The sequence below is a fragment of the Saccoglossus kowalevskii genome, unplaced genomic scaffold, assembly GCF_978046115.1.
Source record: "Saccoglossus kowalevskii unplaced genomic scaffold, keSacKowa6.1 SCAFFOLD_119, whole genome shotgun sequence".
NCBI lineage: Eukaryota > Metazoa > Hemichordata > Enteropneusta > Harrimaniidae > Saccoglossus > Saccoglossus kowalevskii.
In genome coordinates this window covers 134,466-161,960 of record NW_028188643.1, presented here as the reverse complement: position 1 = coordinate 161,960, position 27,495 = coordinate 134,466, and the positions used below count along the sequence as shown (strand labels likewise).

At 38.2% G+C, this 27,495-nt stretch overlaps 3 pseudogenes; all 3 read right to left on the bottom strand.

The window, feature by feature from the left end:
* Nucleotides 1-22,804: 22,804 nt before the first annotated feature.
* On the bottom strand, nt 22,805-22,924 carry LOC144343023 (5S ribosomal RNA; annotated as a pseudogene).
* Nucleotides 22,925-23,451: 527 nt separating this feature from the next.
* Nucleotides 23,452-23,571, bottom strand: LOC144359375 (5S ribosomal RNA; annotated as a pseudogene).
* A 96-nt stretch (nt 23,572-23,667) lies between these two features.
* LOC144359371 (5S ribosomal RNA) lies at nt 23,668-23,787 on the bottom strand (annotated as a pseudogene).
* Between the last annotated feature and the right edge of the window lie 3,708 nt (nt 23,788-27,495).

Sequence of the window (27,495 nt, the reverse complement as noted above, 5' to 3'; positions counted from 1 at the left end):
TACTTTGCCACAGTTTTCAGCACTTTGCCACTACCTTCAGTACTTTGCCACTATTTTTCTGCACTTTGCCACAACTTTTCAGTACTTTGCAACACTTTTCAGTACTTTGCCGCGACTTTGCCACAACTTTTCATTATTTTGCCACACTTTTCAGTACTTTGCAACTGCTTTTCAGTACTTTGCCACAACTTTTCAGTACTTTGCCACACTTTTCAGCACTTTGCCACTGCTTTTCAGTACTTTGCCACTACTTTTCAACATTTTGCCACACTTTTCAGTACTTTGCCACGACTTTGCCACAACTTTTCAGTACTTTGCCACACTTTTCAGCACTTTGCCACTACTTTTCAGTGTTTTGCCACTACTTTTCAGGACTTTGCCACAACTTTCCAGTATTTTGCCACACTTTTCAGTATTTTGCCACGACTTTGCCACAACTTTTCAGCACTTTGCCACAACTTTTCAGTACTTTGCCACACTTTTCAGTACTTTGCCACTACTTGTCAGCACTTTGCCACAACTTTTCATTACTTTGCCATACTTTTCAGTACTTTGGCACGACTTTGCCACAGCTTTTCAGTACTTTGGCACACTTTTCAGTACTTTGCCACTACTTTTCAGCACTTTGCCACAACGTTTCAGTACTTTGCCATACTTTTCAGTACTTTGGCACGACTTTGCCACAGCTTTTCAGTACTTTGGCACACTTTTCAGTACTTTGCCACTACTTTTCAGTACTTTGCCACAACTTTTCAGTACTTTGCCACACTTTTCAATACTTTGCCACTGCTTTTCAGTACTTTGCCACGACTTTGCCACAACTTTTCAGCACTTTGCCACAACTTTTCAGTACTTTGCCATTACTTTTCAGCACTTTGCCACAACTTTCCAGTACTTTGCCACACTTTTCAGTACTTTGCCACTACTTTTCAGTACTTTGCCACAACTTTTCAGTACTTTGCCACACTTTTAGTACTTTGCAACTGCTTTTCAGTACTTTGCCACTTCTTTTCAGCACTTTGCCACACTTTTCAATACTTTGCCACTGCTTTTCAGTACTTTGCCACTACTTTTCAGCACTTTGCCACACTTTTCATTACTTTTGCCACTACTTTGCCACAACTTTTCAGCACTTTGCTACACTTTTCAGTACTTTGCCACTACTTTTCTGCACTTTGCCACAATTTTTCAGTTTTGCCACACTTTTCAGTACTTTGCCATTACTTTTCAGCACTTTGCCACAACTTTCCAGTACTTTGCCACACTTTTCAGTACTTTGCCACTACTTTTCAGTACTTTGCCACAACTTTTTAGTACTTTGCCACACTTTTAGTACTTTGCAACTGCTTTTCAGTACTTTGCCACTTCTTTTCAGCACTTTGCCACACTTTTCAATACTTTGCCACTGCTTTTCAGTACTTTGCCACTACTTTTCAGCACTTTGCCACACTTTTCAGTACTTTTGCCACTACTTTGCCACAACTTTTCAGCACTTTGCTACACTTTTCAGTACTTTGCCACTACTTTTCTGCACTTTGCCACAATTTTTCAGTTTTGCCACACTTTTCAGTACTTTGCCACTACTTTTCAGCACTTTGCCACACATTTCAGTGCTTTGCCACTACTTTGCCACAACTTTTCAGTACTTTGCCACACTTTTCAGTGCTTTGCCACTACTTTGCCACAACTTTTCAGTACTTTGCCACTCTTTTCAGCACTTTGCCACTGCTTTTCAGTAGTTTGCCACTATTTTTCAGCACTTTGCCACAACTTTTCAATACTTTGCCACACTTTTCAGTGCTTTGTCACTACTTTGCCACAACTTGTCAGTACTTTGCAACACTTTTCAGCACTTTGCCACTACTTTTCAGTACTTTGCCACTACTTTTCAGCACTTTGCCACAACTTTTCAGTAATTTGCCACACTTTTCATCACTTTGCCACACATTTCAGTGCTTTGCCACCTCTTTGCCACCATTTTCAATACTTTGCCACAACTTTTCATTACTTTGCCACACTTTTCAGCACTTTGCCACATCTCTTCAGTACTTTGCCACACTTTTCAGTACTTTGCCACTACTTTTCAGCACTTTGCCACAAATTTCCAGTACTTTGCCATACTTTTCAGTACTTTGCCACGACTTTGCCACTAATTTTCAGCACTTTGCCACAACTTTTCAGTACTTTGCCACACTTTTCAGTACTTTGTCACTACTTTTCAGCACTTTGATACAACTTTTCAGTACTTTGCCATACTTTTCAGTACTTTGCAACGACTTTGCCACAACTTTTCAGTACTTTGGCACACTTTTCAGTACTTTGCCACACTTTTCAGTACTTTGTCACTACTTTTCAGCACTTTGCCACAACTTTTCAGTACTTTGCCACAGTTTTCAGCACTTTGCCACTACCTTCAGTACTTTGCCACTATTTTTCTGCACTTTGCCACAACTTTTCAGTACTTTGCAACACTTTTCAGTACTTTGCCGCGACTTTGCCACAACTTTTCATTATTTTGCCACACTTTTCAGTACTTTGCAACTGCTTTTCAGTACTTTGCCACAACTTTTCAGTACTTTGCCACACTTTTCAGCACTTTGCCACTGCTTTTCAGTACTTTGCCACTACTTTTCAACATTTTGCCACACTTTTCAGTACTTTGCCACGACTTTGCCACAACTTTTCAGTACTTTGCCACACTTTTCAGCACTTTGCCACTACTTTTCAGTGTTTTGCCACTACTTTTCAGGACTTTGCCACAACTTTCCAGTATTTTGCCACACTTTTCAGTATTTTGCCACGACTTTGCCACAACTTTTCAGCACTTTGCCACAACTTTTCAGTACTTTGCCACACTTTTCAGTACTTTGCCACTACTTGTCAGCACTTTGCCACAACTTTTCATTACTTTGCCATACTTTTCAGTACTTTGGCACGACTTTGCCACAGCTTTTCAGTACTTTGGCACACTTTTCAGTACTTTGCCACTACTTTTCAGCACTTTGCCACAACTTTTTAGTTCTTTGCCACACTTTTCAGTACTTTGCCACGACTTTGCAACAACTTTTCAGCACTTTGCCACAACTTTTCAGTACTTTGCCATACTTTTCAACACTTTGCCACTTCTTTTCAGTACTTTGCCATTACTTTTCAGCACTTTGCCACAACTTTCCATTACTTTGCCACACTTTTCAGTACTTTGCCACTACTTTTCAGTACTTTGCCACAACTTTTCAGTACTTTGCCACACTTTTAGTTCTTTGCAACTGCTTTTCAGTACTTTGCCACTTCTTTTCAGCACTTTGCCACACTTTTCAATACTTTGCCACTGCTTTTCAGTAGTTTGCCACTACTTTTCAGCACTTTGCCACACATTTCAGTACTTTTGCCACTACTTTGCCACAACTTTTCAGCACTTTGCTACACTTTTCAGTACTTTGCCACAACATTTCAGTACTTTGCCACTACTTTTCAGTACTTTGCCACACTTTTCAGTAGTTTGCCGCGACTTTGCCACAACTTTTCATTACTTTGCCACATTTTTCAGTACTTTGCAACTGCTTTTCAGTACTTTGCCACAACTTTTCAGTACTTTGCCACACTTTTCAGCACTTTGCCACAACTTTTCAGTACTTTGCCACACTTTTCAGTACTTTGCAACTACTTGTCAGCACTTTGCCACAACTTTTCAGTACTTTGCCATACTTTTCAGTACTTTGGCACGACTTTGCCACAGCTTTTCAGTACTTTGGCACACTTTTCAGTACTTTGCCACTACTTTTCAGTACTTTGCCACAACTTTTCAGTACTTTGCCACACTTTTCAATACTTTGCCACTGCTTTTCAGTACTTTGCCACGACTTTGCGCCACGACTTTTCAGCACTTTGCCACAACTTTTCAGTACTTTGCCACATTTTTCAACACTTTGCCACTTCTTTTCAGTACTTTGCCATTACTTTTCAGCACTTTGCCACAACTTTCCAGTACTTTGCCACACTTTTCAGTACTTTGCCACTACTTTTCAGTACTTTGCCACAACTTTTCAGTACTTTGCCACACTTTTAGTACTTTGCAACTGCTTTTCAGTACTTTGCCACTTATTTTTCAGCACTTTGCCACACTTTTCAATACTTTGCCACTGCTTTTCAGTACTTTGCCACTACTTTTCAGCACTTTGCCACACTTTTCAGTACTTTTGCCACTACTTTGCCACAACTTGTCAGCACTTTGCTACACTTTTCAGTACTTTGCCACTACTTTTCTGCACTTTGCCACAATTTTTTCAGTTTTGCCACACTTTTCAGTACTTTGCCATTACTTTTCAGCACTTTGCCACAACTTTCCAGTACTTTGCCACACTTTTCAGTACTTTGCCACTACTTTTCCGTACTTTGCCACAACTTTTTAGTACTTTGCCACACTTTTAGTACTTTGCAACTGCTTTTCAGTACTTTGCCACTACTTTTCAGCACTTTGCCACACTTTTCAGTACTTTTGCCACTACTTTGCCAGAACTTGTCAGCACTTTGCTACACTTTTCAGTACTTTGCCACTACTTTTCTGCACTTTGCCACAATTTTTCAGTTTTGCCACACTTTTCAGTACTTTGCCATTACTTTTCAGCACTTTGCCACAACTTTCCAGTACTTTGCCACACTTTTCAGTACTTTGCCACTACTTTTCCGTACTTTGCCACAACTTTTTAGTACTTTGCCACACTTTTAGTACTTTGCAACTGCTTTTCAGTACTTTGCCACTTCTTTTCAGCACTTTGCCACACTTTTCAATACTTTGCCACTGCTTTTCAGTACTTTGTCACTACTTTTCAGAACTTTGCCACACTTTTCAGTACTTTTGCCACTACTTTGCCACAACTTTTCAGCACTTTGCTACACTTTTCAGTACTTTGCCACTACTTTTCTGCACTTTGCCACAATTTTTCAGTTTTGCCACACTTTTCAGTACTTTGCCACTACTTTTCAGCACTTTGCCACACATTTCAGTGCTTTGCCACTACTTTGCCACAACTTTTCAGTACTTTGCCACACTTTTCAGTGCTTTGCCACTACTTTGCCACAACTTTTCAGTACTTTGCCACTCTTTTCAGCACTTTGCCACTGCTTTTCAGTAGTTTGCCACTATTTTTCAGCACTTTGCCACAACTTTTCAATACTTTGCCACACTTTTCAGTGCTTTGTCACTACTTTGCCACAACTTGTCAGTACTTTGCAACACTTTTCAGCACTTTGCCACTACTTTTCAGTACTTTGCCACTACTTTTCAGCACTTTGCCACAACTTTTCAGTAATTTGCCACACTTTTCATCACTTTGCCACACATTTCAGTGCTTTGCCACCTCTTTGCCACAACTTTTCAATACTTTGCCACAACTTTTCATTACTTTGCCACACTTTTCAGCACTTTGCCACATCTTTTCAGTACTTTGCCACTACTTTTCAGCACTTTGCCACAAATTTCCAGTACTTTGCCATACTTTTCAGTACTTTGCCACGACTTTGCCACTAATTTTCAGCACTTTGCCACTACTTTTCAGCACTTTGATACAACTTTTCAGTACTTTGCCATACTTTTCAGTACTTTGCAACGACTTTGCCACAACTTTTCAGTACTTTGGCACACTTTTCAGTACTTTGCCACACTTTTCAGTACTTTGTCACTACTTTTCAGCACTTTGCCACAACTTTTCAGTACTTTGCCACACTTTTCAGCACTTTGCCACTACCTTCAGTACTTTGCCACTATTTTTCAGCACTTTGCAACAACTTTTCAGTACTTTGCCACACTTTTCAGTACTTTGCCGTGACTTTGCCACAACTTTTCATTACTTTGCCACACTTTTCAGTACTTTGCAACTGCTTTTCAGTACATTGCCACGACTTTTCAGTACTTTGCCACACTTTTCAGCACTTTGCCACTGCTTTTCAGTACTTTGCCACTACTTTTCAGCATTTTGCCACACTTTTCAGTACTTTGCCACACTTTTCAGTACTTTGCCGCGACTTTGCCACAACTTTTCATTACTTTGCCACACTTTTCAGTACTTTGCAACTGCTTTTCAGTACATTGCCACAACTTTTCAGTACTTTGCCACACTTTTCAGCACTTTGCCACTGCTTTTCAGTACTTTGCCACTACTTTTCAGCATTTTGCCACACTTTTCAGTACTTTGCCACGACTTTGCCACAACTTTTCAGTACTTTGCCACACTTTTCAGCATTTTGCCACAACTTTTCAGTACTTTGCCACACTTTTCAGTACTTTGTCACTACTTTTCAGCACTTTGATACAACTTTTCAGTACTTTGCCAAAATTTTCAGTACTTTGCAACGACTTTGCCACAACTTTTCAGTACTTTGGCACACTTTTCAGTACTTTGCCACACTTTTCAGTACTTTGTCACTACTTTTCAGCACTTTGCCACAACTTTTCAGTACTTTGCCACACTTTTCAGCACTTTGCCACTACCTTCAGTACTTTGCCACTATTTTTCAGCACTTTGCCACAACTTTTCAGTACTTTGCCACACTTTTCAGTACTTTGCCGCGACTTTGCCACAACTTTTCATTACTTTGCCACACTTTTCAGTACTTTGCAACTGCTTTTCAGTACTTTGCCACAACTTTTCAGTACTTTGCCATACTTTTCAGCACTTTGCCACTGCTTTTCAGTACTTTGCCACTACTTTTCAGCATTTTGCCACACTTTTCAGTACTTTGCCACGACTTTGCCACAACTTTTCAGTACTTTGCCACACTTTTCAGCACTTTGCCACTACTTTTCAGTGTTTTGCCACTACTTTTCAGGACTTTGCCACAACTTTCCAGTATTTTGCCACACTTTTCAGTATTTTGCCACGACTTTGCCACAACTTTTCAGCACTTTGCCACAACTTTTCAGTACTTTGCCACACTTTTCAGTACTTTGCCACTACTTGTCAGCACTTTGCCACAACTTTTCATTACTTTGCCATACTTTTCAGTACTTTGGCACGACTTTGCCACAGCTTTTCAGTACTTTGGCACACTTTTCAGTACTTTGCCACTACTTTTCAGCACTTTGCCACAACTTTTTAGTTCTTTGCCACACTTTTCAGTACTTTGCCACGACTTTGCCACAACTTTTCAGCACTTTGCCACAACTTTTCAGTACTTTGCCATACTTTTCAACACTTTGCCACTTCTTTTCAGTACTTTGCCATTACTTTTCAGCACTTTGCCACAACTTTCCAGTACTTTGCCACACTTTTCAGTACTTTGCCACTACTTTTCAGTACTTTGCCACAACTTTTCAGTACTTTGCCACACTTTTAGTTCTTTGCAACTGCTTTTCAGTACTTTGCCACTTCTTTTCAGCACTTTGCCACACTTTTCAATACTTTGCCACTGCTTTTCAGTACTTTGCCTCTACTTTTCAGCACTTTGCCACACAATTCAGTACTTTTGCCACTACTTTGCCACAACTTTTCAGCACTTTGCTACACTTTTCAGTACTTTGCCACAACTTTTCAGTACTTTGCCACTACTTTTCAGTACTTTGCCACACTTTTCAATACTTTGCCGCGACTTTGCCACAATTTTTCATTACTTTGACACATTTTTCAGTACTTTGCAACTGCTTCTCAGTACTTTGCCACAACTTTTCAGTACTTTGCCACACTTTTCAGCACTTTGCCACAACTTTTCAGTACTTTGCCACACGTTTCAGCACTTTGCCACTATTTTTCAGCACTTTGCCACAAATTTTCAGTACTTCGCCATACTTTTCAGTACTTTGCCACGACTTTGCCACACTTTTCAGCACTTTGCCACTACCTTTCAGTACTTTGCCACTACTTTTCAGCACTTTGCCACAACTTTTCAGTACATTGCCACACTTTTCAGTACTTTGCCACGACTTTGCCACAACTTTTCATTACTTTGCCACACTTTTCAGTACTTTGCACCTGCTTTTCAGTACTTTGCCACTTCTTTTCATCACTTTGCCACACTTTTCAATACTTTGCCACTGCCTTTCATTACTTTGCCACTACTTTTCAGCATTTTGCCACACTTTTCAGTACTTTGCCACGACTTTGCCACAACTTTTCTGTACTTTGCCACACTTTTCAACACTTTGCCACTTCTTTTCAGTACTTTGATACTACTTTTCAGCACTTTGCCACTACTTTTCAGTACATTGCCACTACTTTTCAGTACTTTGCCACAACTTTTCAGTACTTTGCCACACTTTTAGTACTTTGCAACTGCTTTCCAGTACTTTGCCACTTCTTTTCAGCACTTTGCCACACTTTTCAATACTTTGCCACTGCTTTTCAGTACTTTGCCACTACTTTTCAGCACTTTGCCACACTTTTCAGTACTTTTGCCACTACTTTGCCACAACTTTTCAGCACTTTACTACACTTTTCAGTACTTTGCCACAACTTTTCAGTACTTTGCCACTACTTTTCAGTACTTTGCCACACTTTTCAGTACTTTGCAGCGACTTTGCCACAACTTTTCATTACTTTGCCACATTTTTCAGTACTTTGCCACAACTTTTCAGTACTTTGGCACACTTTTCAGTACTTTGCCACTTCTTTTCAGCACTTTGCCACACATTTCAATACTTTGCCACTGGTTTTCAGTACTTTGCCACTGCATTTCAGCACTTTGCCACACTTTTCAGTACTTTTGCCACTACTTTGCCACAACTTTTCAGCACTTTGCTACACTTTTCAGTACTTTGCCACAACTTTTCAGTACTTTGGCACACTTTTCAGTACTTTGCCACACTTTTCAGTACTTTGTCACTACTTTTCAGCACTTTGCCACAACTTTTCAGTACTTTGCCACACTTTTCAGCACTTTGCCACTACCTTCAGTACTTTGCCACTACTTTTCAGCACTTTGCCACAACTTTTCAGTACTTTGCCACACTTTTCAGTACTTTGCCGCGACTTTGCCACAACTTTTCATTACTTTGCCACACTTTTCAGTACTTTGCAACTGCTTTTCAGTACTTTGCCACAACTTTTCAGTACTTTGCCACACTTTTCAGCACTTTGCCACTGCTTTTCAGTACTTTGCCACTACTTTTCAGCATTTTGCCACACTTTTCAGTACTTTGCCACGACTTTGCCACAACTTTTCAGTACTTTGCCACACTTTTCAGCACTTTGCCACTACTTTTCAGTGTTTTGCCACTACTTTTCAGCACTTTGCCACAACTTTCCAGTATTTTGCCACACTTTTCAGTATTTTGCTACGACTTTGCCACAACTTTTCAGCACTTAGCCACAACTTTTCAGTACTTTGCCACACTTTTCAGTACTTTGCCACTACTTGTCAGCACTTTGCCACAACTTTTCAGTACTTTGCCATACTTTTCAGTACTTTGGCACGACTTTGCCACAGCTTTTCAGTACTTTGGCACACTTTTCAGTACTTTGCCACTACTTTTCAGTACTTTGCCACAACTTTTCAGTACTTTGCCACACTTTTAGTACTTTGCAACTGCTTTTCAGTACTTTGTCAATTCTTTTCAGCACTTTGCCTCACTTTTCAATACTGCCACTGCTTTTCAGTACTTTGCCACGACTTTGCCACAACTTTTCAGCACTTTGCCACAACTTTTCAGTACTTTGCCACACTTTTCAACACTTTGCCACTTCTTTTCAGTACTTTGCCATTACTTTTCAGCACTTTGCCACAACCTTCCAGTACTTTGCCACACTTTTCAGTACTTTGGCACTACTTTTCAGTACTTTGCCACAACTTTTCAGTACTTTGCCACACTTTTAGTACTTTGCAACTGCTTTTCAGTACTTTGCCACTTCTTTTCAGCACTTTGCCACACTTTTCAATACTTTGCCACTGCTTTTCAGTACTTTGCCACTACTTTTCAGCACTTTGCCACACTTTTCAGTACTTTTGCCACTACTTTGCCACAACTTTTCAGCACTTTGCTACACTTTTCAGTACTTTGCCACTACTTTTCTGCACTTTGCCACAATTTTTCAGTTTTGCCACACTTTTCAGTACTTGGCCATTACTTTTCAGCACTTTGTAGAAACATAAAGCAGAGACTTCAATTTAAGACACTATTCCGATAATGCAGACTACCTTTTCGTCGAAATGTGCTACGTACATAAAGGAAAACACCGAGAAACAACACGCCGAGGTCCGGCGTGTTGGACACTTCTGACGTAACCAAACTGCGGCTTAAATAATAATGTGTGAAAGCACGGTCCCTCTATCCCCGGTCTGGAAACGACAAGCGTACTTTTGTCTCGAACCGCGTTGCGGGTAAACAAACCGTTCACACCCGAGGGACCCAGGAAGTCAAACATATTACAATACCGTCAGAATATTCATTAAATTCGGCAAATTTACCGTCATGCAAAGCGATACCTCATTGTATGACTTCACTTTGACTTCAAATTTGGGCAACCTAAACGTAAACAAAGCATGTAAACAAAAATAGCACTATGAAATTTGGGGTTTTTGATCCCTTATACGCATCAAAAACAGCCTACCAACTCATAAACATACAGTCCAGCCATGTAAAAATTAATATCGGGAGTTGGGTTCATCTTCTAGATTTAATAGGGAAAAAACTTCACGTACCAAAATGCTGACATCGCTGAAAATATCTTGTCAAAATGGCGTCGTTCATGTTAACGTAGTCGATCGAAAAACCTGTGATATTTCTGATTCTCGGGGGTTCATAATAGTTCAAGTCAACTATACAAAAACTAATGACTCTATTCGATGCAAAAGTATAAAACAATGCTTCAATCTTTGTATATAAATGATTTTTTAGCACAGAATTGAGTACATTGTCATTTTAAACGTCGCCATTTGCATTTACGATCGAAAAAGCATGCATAAAAATCGACCAATTTAACGTAAATAAAATGCGGTGTGACACATAACAAATCAGCCAACCAATTTTTAATGATATGTTTCGACCATAAAATGTCAAAATCAAAGGAAAATATTGGTTTCGCGTCGAGAAGTATGGTAAATCAAATATAGTTCATTTCAATCACCCCAAAATCATACACAAACAATTTCTGGGTGTAAAAGTATGAAAATTTATTGTGAAAATGTGTCGCTGCTGGTAAAATAGATATATTAAAAACTACTCGCGGGCTAAAATATGACCTTACACAGATATCCTGATTACAAAATTATGCGAAATGTTCGAATTCTGGAATAAACAACTAAGTTTTAAAAAAAAAACATAGCACTGACGATGTCAAAAATAGTGAGCGACTGTGTATTGATCACATGACAATGCTTTGCGTATACCAGCAACGCGCCTTTGCCAGGGAAGGAGACCAATTCACACCTAATACAATGACCGTTTCCAGACCGGGGATAGAGGGACTGTGGTGAAAGCGAAAAAAATAACTAACGTCGAGACACCGTGTCCAATTCCTGTTATACTGTTATCTGCATTTTCTGAATTTGCTTTGGCATCGATTTATAACTATAAATCGAGCATGTATACCTTCCTTGTTACTTTACTGAGTAATTATATTTAAATTGACAGAATATTGGGTTTGGGCGTTCCGGTGGACGGACGTTTCGGCCAAGGGTTTCAATATTTGAAAATCGCACCTATCGTTATATGTGTAGGTAACAGTTACTAGTATTTCAAACAATAAGTATGGTTTTTGTGCCATTGAAAAAATGATATATGCTTGTATTTTGTGCATGTATTTATGACCAATTTCAAGAATAAGAGTCGTAACTTTCGTAGGTACAAGTATCGTGACTCTTCCATACATTTCACTTATGTTCATTAAACTTGAATGAAGTCGCCGCTTGAAAAGAATGCTATTTACGAAGTTTAAAATAGCCAAGCCTTCCGGATTCAAGCCTCTTGATTGATTCGACAACGGTAGCTATCATTTATTCTAAAAAGTTGAAGATCGGTAAACATAAAACTAATCTAAAATATCTCCTGCTTTTCACGTGCGACATGTTTCTTAAAAAACAGAGTTAAGCGAATGTAATTAGATATTAATGCGTGAACTGTGGAGGTCATTGCCCATTGCTGCACATAATTCAAACACGTTGTAATAGAGTTCATATTCGTGTTCACTCCATTTCAAATAAACTAATTCACCATTGAAACATCGCCCAACAAAGATGTCGCTGATCACTCAGTTGTCGCAGCGTGTGTTGTACCATGATACACCCAGTTTCTACTTTTGTAAAATGCGATAGTAAAAATATACGTTTCACTTGGTATCACCATGGAGGTAAAAAAAGACGTTTACCTCCATGGTATCACATTAGGGTAAAGCTGTGGATGGGGCGCTAAACGGCGGGATATTCGGTACCCTTGAACATGCAATAGAAATTACGTGTATACAGTACATTCTAATCATTCTTCGCAAATAAAACAACAATACAAATAAGAACTTTTCATTATCTAATTTACATAATACTGAATATAATAATGACCGAGAAGACTGGTTGTTACAGTTGTTGTCTATTACACGATATAAGTGATCAGTTGTTCACAGAAATGATGTCGTCATTCAGTTTACAAAAATAATAAAACATACTAGTAGTCTATTCCGTTATTTCGGCGTACATGTTTAGTTGTTTACATAAATATTTAGTGTATAACCACTTTTTTGAAAAGTTATTTTCCAAACTAATAAACGCCAACGTCCTTTAAAATAGTATGATACAGGTACAAATTTGAAGGGCGCTGGTCGTTGCGCTAAGAAAACGTGCGTGAACGCTTAGCACGGGCTAAGGAATGCTAAGTACGGGTTAAATCTGATCCGAATTTAAGACGCGGTCTAGACCTTAGCACGGGCTAACGAAGTATGCGCGAACGCTTAGCCCAGGGCTAAGCGCCATCTGCGGCGACCTTTGGGTGTGAAAATTGTCCCATGTTCGTATAACGACACTATTCCACCAGTCATTACTCCGCGCTCGCTTCCACACTAATCGGGTCACTGTAGTAGTAGAGCGTACAGCAGCTCCAATCGTAGACAAAATAAATTTGGTTCGCTGTCTACGACATGCATTAATAAAACTCTGTATTCTGTTACGACCGTTGTATACTGTTTATGTGCATCCAAATAAGTTGGGTCCGTCTTCTCTCGCGTACCTGTGCACGTCGCTTCAAATTTAGAACGAAACATGCTAGCAGCAGAAATAGAACCTCGCGCGTGTCATCCATTTTTCGTTCGTAAATAGCGGCTTACCAAAGGTCACCGACTAATGGCACCTCTTAGCCCGTGCTAACGACTGGCCCGCCCTGTGCGTGGACGCAATTGGGTCTAGCCAAAATGCAAATATGCCTAAATCAGCTTAAATCGTACTTCGTGTAACGTGAACACAACTACTCTCTCAACTGTGATGTGGTATTTAATCTGATAGTACTACCACTTTTAATTTAGCAAATCTTTGGAATGTTATTTTTATTGTGATAATCACGAATATAAATTTGCCCGAAGTCGGGAGTTGTGAACAAATAAACTGTTAATAAAGAGCTTTGGTTATATAAGATCCATGGTAAGATCTCCGTGATAAGGGGTGGATAGAAACGCAGTCTCTCAACCCCCGGTTGGGAAACGATAATACTTCTTTTGTCTCAATGCGTGTTACATGTTCGTCAAATTGTTTATTCGTTAACCCATGGAGGTCTCTTTTTACCTCCATGGTTAACCCAAGTGAACGCAAACCTACTTTTCTATTACCATAAAATTAGCATATGGTATGACATATAATCACAGAATTACAGACACTGTCAGGACAGCAACACAAACAACGAAAATTTAAATAATTACCAATAATGACAGTGACGATAAAGAAAAAAAAGAGACAATGTATATACAATGAAATGACACCAAATTACATCAATATTGGTCACTGGAATACAGCAGGCCTAAGATATAACTACAAACCAACTCGTCAAACATTGGATAGCAAAACAGAAAGAACATTAGACATAGAACATCACATAAAAAACTACCACTTTTATGCAATGACTGAGACCTGGCTTGACAAGGAAAGTAAAGGACTGATACCAAAACCAATGGGATATTATGTGTATCACAAAATTAGAACAAAAAATAAGAAAGCATGGAGATCATCAGGTGGTATCAGCATTTTTATCAGAAATAGTATAAAAGAAGGAATCCAGATCATACCAACAAGAAATAGCTATACAATATGGTGTAAATTAAGAAAAAAGTTTTTCCATTTAGAAAAAGATGTTTACATTGGGACAACATACATACCACCAACAAATTCAAGTTATTACAACCAAAATAACAATGACCCATATGAAGAACTGCACAATGAAATACAAGACTTCAAAATGAAAGGAAATATAATCATACAAGGTGACTTCAATGCAAGAACCAAAGAACTTGAAGATATTATTATAGATGATGAAGACAAGTTACAAACAAACCTCCCAATACCAGATACATACATTTATGATACAAACATCAAGAAAAGGAGAAACGCAGACACATGGAAAAATGAATTTGGAGAAGAACTTGTTAGATTATGTAAGACAAACCACTTGAGAATAATAAATGGAAGAACTCCCGGTGACTGGTCAGGAAAACTGACATGTTATAGTTACCATGGTGCAAGTACTGTTGATTACAGCATAGCTAGTGAAGAACTTCTTAAGAGTATCATTCATTTTGAAGTACAAGAACTACATACAACCAGTGACCACTGCCCAATCAGAACAATTCTAAAAACACAAAGTAGTTATAAAGAGAACATGGATATAAATAAAAACCTACAGGCGCAGGCACCATCAAAATACCAATGGAACACAATAAATAAAGAACTGTATAAAATCTACATGAAAACAAAGGAGAGCGAAGATATTGCAAATACATTCTTAAACAATTACAATAACAGCAAAGAAAGTGATGAGATCGCTTATGAATTTCAAACATTAATGGACAAATTTGCAAATAAATGCTCCATACATAAGAAAGTAAAGAAGAAAACACAACAAAACAAAGTAAAATTCACTGATAGACAATGTAATATGATGAAAAAGGAATTACAAACACTTTCAAAAATGTTACAAAAAATCCAACAGATGGTAAACTAAGAATAATGTACTACACTAAGAAGAAGAAATTCAAAAAATATGTAAAGAAACTACAGAAAGAGAAACAACAAAAATTATTATCAAACATTGAACAAGCAGATGAGAACGATGAAGTACAAACTTTTTGGAAGAAGATAAACTTATTAATACAGACAAAAGAAAACAGTTCAATAAAAGAAATTCCATATACAGCATGGATTGAACATTTTCAGAAAATCAGTAGAAATGATACAACTCCCATTGAGAGAATAAAAGAAATCGAAGACAGGCTGTTGCAGCTAGAGAAAGAAATGGACAACAATCATGAACTAAACAAACCTATAACATTACAGGAAATTATTCATGCAACAAGAAAACTGAAAAACAATAAAGCAACTGGACCAGACGGAATACCAGGAGAACTGTTGAAATATAGCAACAAAATAGTGAAACAAGCTTTACAACAAATGTATAACCACATCTTGGAAACTGGTATTTATCCACAGTCATGGAACACAAATGTTATAACACCAGTACACAAAACAGGTGATAAAATGGATGTTAATAACTACCGTGGTATATCTGTTAGCAACATCATTGCTAAAATATTTAGTAGTATTATTAACAAAAGAATATCCAGCTATTTAGAAAGTAACTTCACCATACATCCAAACCAAGCAGGTTTTCGTAACAAACATCGCACTACTGACCATATATTGACACTCCACACCATTATTAAAAAATATCAATTAAGAAAGGAAAAAATATTCTGCTGCTTTGTGGATTTCAAAAAATGTTTTGATACAGTGTGGAGAACAGCACTGCAATATAAACTACTGAAAAATAACATCAACGGTCAAGTATATAACATTATGAAAATGATGTACAAAAACATGGACTTTGTTATAAAATTAGGAGATGTTATAACACCACATTTCAAGCTAGATAATGGTGTTAAACAGGACTGCCCTTTAAGCCCAACATTGTTTAACATCTTTATGAATGACTTTATTGAAGGACTGTCAAATATTGAAATGCCAGCACCAGACTTAGATGGTAAACATATTAACTGTCTACAATATGCAGATGACATTGCATTATTGTCTACTACAAAGGTAGGGCTACAAAATGCACTAAATTACCTTCATACATATACAGTTAGTTGGGGGCTACAAGTCAACACATCAAAAACAAAAATTGTCATATTCAGGAAAAACTGGTGTAAAATATTATCACAAAAATTCACCTATGGAAAAGAAGAAATAGAAGTCAAAGAACAATACACGTACCTAGGAGTAATTTTTAAGTCAAATAGTAATATTGTAACTACAGCTGATAGACTAGCAGACAAAGCATACAAAGCAAAATGTATACAATCACAACTATATTTACATAATACAAATAATATTAATATTAAATTAAAGCTGTTAAATATGACCCAATTACCAATCCTAACATATGCAGGAGAAATTTGGGGTGTCCTTCTCAAACCTGCTACATGGGATAAGACAGAAACTGAAAAGTATCACATCCGTTTCTGCAGACAAATTTTAAATTTAAATAATAAGACAAACAAAATAGCCTGTAGGATGGAAATGGGACGAGAACCCCTTATCTCCAAAATATACTGCCAAGCAGTTAGGTATTATAAACACCTAATAACTCTTGACTACAACAACTTGGCATACTATGCACTGAAGGAAATGAAGAAAAATAATTACCCGGGATCATGGTTGAAGTCATTAGAAGACAACTTAGAAATATATACTAAATGTAATATAGATAATATAACAATACAAGAAGTGATAATTTCAATTAGAGAATATTACACTAACACATGGAACAATGACAATAAAAGAGATGATGCAAAACTGCGCACTTACAGTACATACAAAACCACACTAGACATGGAACATTACATAAAACACATAGATAACAGACATTACATCAAAATACTAGCACAATTTAGAACAAGTAGTCACAAACTAGCTGTAGAAACAGGAAGGTACACAAAACCAAAAACACTGATAAAAGACAGATTATGCACCCACTGTAAAGAGATAGAAGATGAATTACATCATTTACTAGAATGTAAACTGTACACAGAACACAGAGATGACATATATAATATCCTTAAAGAAATTAACAGTGATTACCAAAACTTAAACAAAAAAGAACAATTTAAACTTGTACTACAGTCACCAAATACAAACCATCTTATCACTCTCTGCAAATATTTAGTTAAATCTAAACAAGACTAATTCTTTTATATTGTCATGTTCTTCTATATTTTTTACATATTCTATGCTACATACAGTGATACTTACATATCACAGTATTTTAATATTTCTTATATTATTAATATTTGTCTGTAGTATTCTTGTCGTTCACTAATGTTGAATTGTTCACTAATGTTGAATTCTTTTTAAATCAATTTTTATATTTCATGTACTTTTATTATTTACTTTATTAATCTGAAAACCTAAAAGGAAATGTTAACTCTTTCTTTACGGTATTAATAAAGCATTATTCCATTCTATTCTATTCTATGACAACAGAAGCCTTCTTAAATCACATCTACGCATGCGTATACACTTCGTTTCGATTTTTTGCACAACGCGAGAGACGGTACATTATTTACCGAAATGTGGGAAAACTACGAGGATTTTGTCGATTTCGATATCGATTGGAATGATATATTGCAAGAGGGCCCAGAGAATGTTGCTGCTGAATGCACGAAAGAAGGCTACGGAAACAGAGACATCGACGCAGCCATCCATTCTGTCAGGGCCGCAAAAAACGTACCGAACGTAGTTTATGTGTTAAAACACGATCTAAGTTTGATCGAAACAAACAGAACAGCCATTAAAACAGCATTGGGCACTTTTTTTAACTTCCATCTCATTATTAATAAAATAATAGCTCAAGTCGGAAAAGTGTGTTTGTGAGGTTTGTTAAAATCAGATACTGTTACTATAACATCGAATTTGGTCATTCGAATCGCCATCTTGATATAACCATGGAGATAAATGATATAACATGAACAAATTTTGTACACTCTAAATCAGGGAGCTGTTTAATTCAGTGATTTTCTGAGAAGAATATCGGAATCTGACTACACCAACATGATTCGGATATTTCTAAGATATAAATCAACGGTTCTTCAAAATTTTAGGCATCAATATAAAAAAAACACACTTCGAACGATGCTCGACGACCATCTTGGTTCGTGGGCGGATACAAGTATCTACAGTGGCAAAACAAACGGTAAAATGATCGACTGAAATGAACCCTTTAATACTGCTTCTACGCAAAATAATCTATGTTGGGGAATAATTAAAATATTAAACAAAAATATGACGACTGCCATCGTTTTAGATGTAGGGACGCATTTTCATAGGGTGAAAACTTTTTGTACAGCGTCACCGTAACAAGGCACCCTGCAATGAACAGTGCTGGCTGTGATGATCTGAAATTCTGGATTTTTGTTATGTCAATTAAATGAACATATCTTTTAAATTACACGTGCCTTACCAGGAAGCTTTCATGGACACAAATTACACACGCAACTCGGAATAATTTCGAAATAAGCTGTATAAAATGACAAAGATTCACAGGCGCAGAGCGGAAGACAGTGACAATCTAGTCACCGGTTTCACTCCACAAGCATAACGCACACTGTTACCAGCGATCGGGGGGATTAACATCTTAGAACAAAGGCGTTTCCCAAGCGGGTGTTGAGGGACTGTGGTAGAAATAAGTACAGTCTCTTTAGAGTGGGACTATGTAGAGAGAAAAAGGAGTGCATTTTTTTAATAATTTCACTCGAGCGACGTCACAACTTTTTTCAGTTTTTATCGCTCATTGTCGCAGTGCCATGGGTTGTTTTAGAGTTCCGATCTGTTTATAAATATTCATGAAGCAATCGCAGCAGTTCTGAGAATTATTCGGACAGTCATTTATCAATATATCTTGGAACTTTGCAAAACACTTGAATCTTTTCCAATCTAGTCTTGATGGCGCCGTTGTGTTGGCACGCCCACAATTGGGACCATTTCATAATCTTGCTAGATGCGGGTAAAACGTTGTTTTCAAAACTCAACGCCTGGTTACAGTAAAATAACAGGTTATATGTTGCATATGCGTTCAAGTGTTATATTTTAATTTTAAATTGTTATAACTATATGAGTCCACTTGACATAACACAATTTACAAATCAACTCCCCAGTGTTGTGTAACCCCAGGTATTAATGAACTCATTGGCACCGCTGTAAAATTAGGTGCGTTCGGACGTTTAAACTCACACATTCACAAGATAATAACGGTGTGAAATATGTCTGTTCTTTTGTTTTTTTAGAAAATGCTTTGTATGAAATAATTATGGGACAAAAAACAACAAACCTGCTTTGAAATCGAAAAAAAATGGGTCTTTTAATTACATTTCAATGAACTTGATCACGGGAAATGCATGGCGCACATTTCAAGCGGAAATTCCGCTGTGAGCTCTCGCAATCGCGTCATTTTTACAAGTTCGCCATTTTTTGTCACGTGGTAACAATGACTGTCCGGTTAGTGCGAACTTGTCCCTCAATATTTTGGCTTTTGAATCATAAATTCTAAAGTATTCCCGAATTAGGTTCGTGCAGGGAGTTGGTTCGTGTACACTACTTCCTCGGGGAAGCCCCTTTCGTTTTCGCACCCCAGGCCACGACACCAGATCTATTCACACTACCTGCCTAGACTTCGTACTTGATATGGTTGCACATTTGTCGTTATTTTGCGCAAAGTAATGACGAACGAAACAGCGTTAATTTCTGACATAGAACAAAGGGAGATAGAACAGTGGTGGACGGTGGACTAATCAGAATATCGGAATCAATCCTCGGTACTGGCATTTTGTGGTTCTTTGCTAAGACCGATATAAAAAAATAAATGTAGTAGTCCAGATAATGGTGGTGTCGAAATTATTCAATATATACGTTAAGACAAAACATCCTTTCCCATTTATACTTGATATACATATATATAATTATATATATATATATTGTGCGTGGACGTTTTTGGACGAGGTGAAACTTTACATTCTCCTGATTGAATAGTGTAACGAAAGAGACGCTGGAAGCAATGTCAGAGTTGCTTCGTCGAAATGAGTTTGAGAACCTTCAAACCGTTTGGGTCCGCTTCTTGGCATATGCCAAGTTATGTCCGTTTACAGGGTTAAGAATTTACAAAAAAAGAATAGCAGACTGCATATAAAGTTGAAAAAAAAAAGATTTTTTCTCGATGTCAAACCGGTTGCTATGTTGTAACTGTATGGAACAATGCATTCTGGTTGTCCAACTACGGAATGCGGTAAACTTAACGCTAGCTACTGTACACTATTGTCCGAGACTCATTCTCGCCGCCAGAGTTTATTTCCGCTTCGAGACTCGACGGAATAAATCTATGTAGGCTTGGCGTAAAAGAGGCCGGGCCATGGCGTACGATGATGTGGCGACTTGGATTCAGTAATAATCCAATATTTGGCTCTAGCAGGCCTGTAAGGCTGTATGTTAAACCATGGAGCTCCATGGTTAAACGCAGGATGTATAAAACGCGTCGACGTGTTCACAATACTAACTATTATCAGCTCATTACCGACTGTCACCGAACCAATTCCGTCTTCGTATCGCTTATTTGGAATAAAAGACGTGTTTTAAGAGCAGGTCAAAACTTCCACCAGTATTCGACTGAAGTCTGTCACATTGTATTGCTTAACTGAAGAATGACACCTCTTGGTGTGTGAATTGAGTTTTATCCATTTAACATCAACAAACCACTAACTATTAATTGCAGCGGATTTCTTAATTTGTAATATTACAATAAATGCGGAGCAAAAAATGATATTATTATTGGGAGGGTGCTCAGCACTGCCAATTCACATCATACTTTTGACGAAATGGTCACTCGACGAAATATGCATCGGGATAAAGCATTCTGTATGTAGTTTCTACCAACGAACATTTTAATTACAATTTTTCTATTCGTTTTTATCCTCAGACGGAAGTGGAATAGTCTCTCTCTTTCGGTTATAATTTGGTATAGTATACTGTTCTAGGCCAATCAGATCTTGGTTAGACCACACATATTTCATAGCAACAAACGTAGTTGACACTTGCATGTAGATCCACATCCTCTAGTGGACCATTATAGTTTTTATCAAGGTATCGGATGATTTTGAGCAGGCACATTACATTGACATTACAACAAATATACATTTTAAATTTAAATATTTTATTTTATTATTAACAGTTCCATAATGTCTCTCACACGGGCATAGCTGTACCAAGGCAAGTATACAAACCAGTGCCGCTACACATTCATTGTGCATTTAATCAAAGTCCCTCTTCACTAGAGTAGTGCACTAGATATGAACTTCGAATATAATTTATTCCAGGGACGTAACGACCAACGTATTTTATTTACGAATTGTACAGCTACCAGTCTACAGCCTTTTCAACATCAGCATCCGTTACGTGCACATGTTGGGATCTCGGCACGTGCCGATATTGTAAGCCTTCATGTTTGGAGAGAATTACAGAACTGGGTTTACGTTTGTCCGGACCCACATCGGGACCCACTCGGCTCGTGCAGAAATCACGCTATCATTCGTCGATATGTTAGTTGACCCAAACATGGAAAGCGATACACATATGATGAAAACAATAATTGACATATTGAAATTAATTCCTTTTGTTATTATAGTATTTATTACGAGTCGTCATGCAATGAACGGCTTAGAAGATTCGATTTTTTTGTTTACGTCAATGTAGCATTGCAAGAAAATACCGGTTGCAGCACATGAATATTCGTCGCCGACGACAGTTTGCATTCATTTCATTCATTACTACTGTATACGATCATATATATAGTTATGTGTTCTCTGAAAATTCACCACTGATTTCGGTTCGAGCCGAGCGTTCAAGTAGATCTCTAACGTGAACGCCACTAATGTGTACTCGAACGTGACTTGGCTAAGAAATGATTACGTACTACAATATACTAACACTGACACTCTTTTTATAACTTTCGAAAATAATGGTTTTAAGAAACATTCATTGTGTGTTTTAATTATAGGTTAATCAACAGTATGTTTAAAAGTTCAGTCACGGTTTTAGTAACCGTGGTTCAGTCACATCAGACAAAACAAATATCACTTGATGCAACAGTTGTAACACCTCTTTTGTTGTAGAAGTAACACACGTGATTATAAACAATGTATTAACAAACAAGTGTGAGCTGTCTTGGCAGAGTTAGATTTTTGAAATATCATGAAATTGAACTGATAAAGACGTACAAGAAGCGTTATGTATTGGAGCTAAGCACGTCTGGGGGTACATCAATCCTCAAGCCACGGGGCTAATCTGCACTGGCTCGGAAGGTTGTAAATGATTAGCTAGTTTGAATTTGCATAACAATACTGACAATGAACGTGCATTCAAAAATGTTGATGAGCCTACTGCTTGTGGTATTCTCAGCCGGTCTCCCATGCAAGTACTAACCACGTCCGGTGGGCTTAACTGCAGTGATCGGACGAGAACTTGTGTATTGTGCAATGGTTTGGCAGTAGGCTGAATATTCGTCGGAACTGAATGTCATTTAATGCTATGGCTCGGCAAAAAATCATAGGAAAAAGTTAGTATGTAATGTGGAATAAAACTGTTGATGAGCCTACTGCACGTGGTATTCCCAGCCGGTCTACCATGCAAGTACTAACCACGCCCGATGCAGCTTAACTTCAGTGATCGGACGAGAACTGGTGTATTCTGCAATGGGTTGGCAGTAGGCTGAATATTCGTCGGAATTGGATATCGTTTAATGAGTCGGCTATGCAAAAAATCCCGCGAAAAAGTTAGTATGTACGGTGGAATAAAAATGTTGATGAGCCTACTGCTTGTGGTATTCTCAGCCGGTCTCCCATGCAAGTACTAACCACGTCCGGTGGGCTTAACTTCAGTGATCGGACGAGAACTGGTGTGTTCTGCAATTGTTTGTCAGTAGGCTGAATATTCGTCGGAATTGGATGTAATTTAATACTTCGGCTAGGCAAAAAATCTCGGGAAAAAGTTAGTATGTTCTGTGGAATAAAAATGTTGATGAGCCTAGTGCACATGGTATTCCCAGCCGTTATACCATGCAAGTACTAACCACGCCCAATGCAGCTTAACTTCAGTGATTGGACGAGAACTGGTGTATTCGGCAATGGTTTGGCAGTAGGCTGAATATTCGTCGCAATTGGATGTCATTTAATGCTTCGGCTAGGCAAAAAATCATGGAATAAAGTTAGTATGTATGGTGGAATAAAAATGTTGATGTGCCTACTGCACATGGTATTGTTAGCCGGTCTCCCATGCAAGTACTAACCACGCCCGATGCAGCTTAACTTTAGTGATCGGACGAGAACTGGTGTATTCTGCAATGGTTTGGCAGTAGGCTGAATATACGTCGGAATTGGATGTCATTTAATGCTATGGCTAGGAAAAAAATCATAGGAAAAAGTTAGTATGTAATGTGGAATAAAAATGTTGATGAGCCTACTGCACGTGGTATTCCCAGCCGGTCTCCCATGCAAGTACTAACCACCCCCGATGCAGCTTAACTTCAGTGATCGGACGAGAACTGGTGTATTCTGCAATGGGTTGGCAGTAGGCTGAATAATGGTCGGAATTGGATGTCGTTTAATGCTTCGGCTATGCAAACAATCCCGCGAAAAAGTTAGTATGTACGGTGGAATAAAAATGTTGATGAGCACGGCATGAAATCGCGTGTTTCCGGTACGGTTACACAATTGTTACATGGCGGTTATGCAGTAAATCCGCCGCGTAACCGTCGCGTAACCGTCGGACTATGGGGTGGCATATCAGTCGCGTAACCGTCAGCCGGAAATGCTACGTTTGTCGTCCATTAAGTCCAACGTAAATCAACGGTAATTTCTGAAAAACCGCAGATTTCCGTTCTACGTTTATAACGTATACTTTTAAATAACCACTGATTAAGTTGGACGGAAGAAACTTAAATGCAGATATATACGCCAATTTACGTTGAAACTGAAACAACATATACAGCTGGGTAACCGATCATTACGTGAACGGTTTCCGGCGTATTCTTGTGTTCTTCCACGTCATGTACGCAGAGTACGCCCATTGTAAATTACATTTATTTTGACGTTTTCCGAAAATGCCTTATAATATTTATCCTTACATGGTGTGTATAACCGTTTACAATTTAAATGTGCTTTAGCAAATATAATAAAATTATTCCATATTCGTATATAGCGCCCTCGTACGGCTTGTTTTGAAATTACTTGTTAAGTACAATTACTCCCGCGTCATGATCCCGCCATCAACAACAAACACAGTCGTGGCTTCGGCTGATCTGCACTGGCTCGGAAGATGAATTCTGATTGGCTAAAAAAACAAAAAAACTTGTGGCGTTGAATGCACGTTCATTGTCAGTATTGTTATGCAAATTCAAACTAGCTAATCATTTACAACCTTCCGAGCCAGTGCAGATTAGCCCCGTGGCTTGAGGATTGATGTACCCCCAGACGTGCTTAGCTCCAATACATAACGCTTCTTGTACGTCTTTATCAGTTCAATTTCATGATATTTCAAAAATCTAAAGAGAAGTCTAGTATGATAGAACGAAGTTCCGTCATATTTTGCGTTTTGGAAAAAAAAACGTGTAAGGGGCTGCACTTGAACTCTGCCAAGACAGCTCACACTTGTTTGTTAATACATTGTTTATAATCACGTGTGTTACTTCTACAACAAAAGAGGTGTTACCACTGTTGCATCAAGTGATATTTGTTTTGTCTGATGTGACTGAACCACGGTTACTAAAACCGTGACTGAACTTTTAAACATACTGTTGATTAACCTATAATTAAAACACACAATGAATGTTTCTTAAAACCATTATTTTCGAAAGTTATAAAAAGAGTGTCAGTGTTAGTATATTGTAGTACGTAATCATTTCTCAGCCAAGTCACGTTCGAGTACACATTAGTGGCGTTCACGTTAGAGATCTACTTGAACGCTCGGCTCGAACCGAAATCAGTGGTGAATTTTCAGAGAACACATAACTATATATATGATCGTATACAGTAGTAATGAATGAAATGAATGCAAACTGTCGTCGGCGACGAATATTCATGTGCTGCAACCGGTATTTTCTTGCAATGCTACATTGACGTAAACAAAAAAATCGAATCTTCTAAGCCGTTCATTGCATGACGACTCGTAATAAATACTATAATAACAAAAGGAATTAATTTCAATATGTCAATTATTGTTTTCATCATATGTGTATCGCTTTCCATGTTTGGGTCAACTAACATATCGACGAACGATAGCGTGATTTCTGCACGAGCCGAGTGGGTCCCGATGTGGGTCCGGACAAACGTAAACCCAGTTCTGTAATTCTCTCCAAACATGAAGGCTTACAATATCGGCACGTGCCGAGATCCCAACATGTGCACGTAACGGATGCTGATGTTGAAAAGGCTGTAGACTGGTAGCTGTACAATTCGTAAATAAAATACGTTGGTCGTTACGTCCCTGGAATAAATTATATTCGAAGTTCATATCTAGTGCACTACTCTAGTGAAGAGGGACTTTGATTAAATGCACAATGAATGTGTAGCGGCACTGGTTTGTATACTTGCCTTGGCACAGCTATGCCCGTGTGAGAGACATTATGGAACTGTTAATAATAAAATAAAATATTTAAATTTAAAATGTATATTTGTTGTAATGTCAATGTAATGTGCCTGCTCAAAATCATCCGATACCTTGATAAAAACTATAATGGTCCATTAGAGGATGTGGATCTACATGCAAGTGTCAACTACGTTTGTTGCTATGAAATATGTGTGGTCTAACCAAGATCTGATTGGCCTAGAACAGTATACTATACCAAATTATAACCGAAAGAGAGAGACTATTCCACTTCCGTCTGAGGATAAAAACGAATAGAAAAATTGTAATTAAAATGTTCGTTGGTAGAAACTACATACAGAATGCTTTATCCCGACGCATATTTCGTCGAGTGACCATTTCGTCAAAAGTATGATGTGAATTGGCAGTGCTGAGCACCCTCCCAATAATAATATCATTTTTTGCTCCGCATTTATTGTAATATTACAAATTAAGAAATCCGCTGCAATTAATAGTTAGTGGTTTGTTGATGTTAAATGGATAAAACTCAATTCACACACCAAGAGGTGTCATTCTTCAGTTAAGCAATACAATGTGACAGACTTCAGTCGAATACTGGTGGAAGTTTTGACCTGCTCTTAAAACACGTCTTTTATTCCAAATAAGCGATACGAAGACGGAATTGGTTCGGTGACAGTCGGTAATGAGCTGATAATAGTTAGTATTGTGAACACGTCGACGCGTTTTATACATCCTGCGTTTAACCATGGAGCTCCATGGTTTAACATACAGCCTTACAGGCCTGCTAGAGCCAAATATTGGATTATTACTGAATCCAAGTCGCCACATCATCGTACGCCATGGCCCGGCCTCTTTTACGCCAAGCCTACATAGATTTATTCCGTCGAGTCTCGAAGCGGAAATAAACTCTGGCGGCGAGAATGAGTCTCGGACAATAGTGTACAGTAGCTAGCGTTAAGTTTACCGCATTCCGTAGTTGGACAACCAGAATGCATTGTTCCATACAGTTACAACATAGCAACCGGTTTGACATCGAGAAAAAATCTTTTTTTTTTCAACTTTATATGCAGTCTGCTATTCTTTTTTTGTAAATTCTTAACCCTGTAAACGGACATAACTTGGCATATGCCAAGAAGCGGACCCAAACGGTTTGAAGGTTCTCAAACTCATTTCGACGAAGCAACTCTGACATTGCTTCCAGCGTCTCTTTCGTTACACTATTCAATCAGGAGAATGTAAAGTTTCACCTCGTCCAAAAACGTCCACGCACAATATATATATATAATTATATATATGTATATCAAGTATAAATGGGAAAGGATGTTTTGTCTTAACGTATATATTGAATAATTTCGACACCACCATTATCTGGACTACTACATTTATTTTTTTATATCGATCTTAGCAAAGAACCACAAAATGCCAGTACCGAGGATTGATTCCGATATTCTGATTAGTCCACCGTCCACCACTGTTCTATCTCCCTTTGTTCTATGTCAGAAATTAACGCTGTTTCGTTCGTCATTACTTTGCGCAAAATAACGACAAATGTGCAACCATATCAAGTACGAAGTCTAGGCAGGTAGTGTGAATAGATCTGGTGTCGTGGCCTGGGGTGCGAAAACGAAAGGGGCTTCCCCGAGGAAGTAGTGTACACGAACCAGCTCCCTGCACGAACCT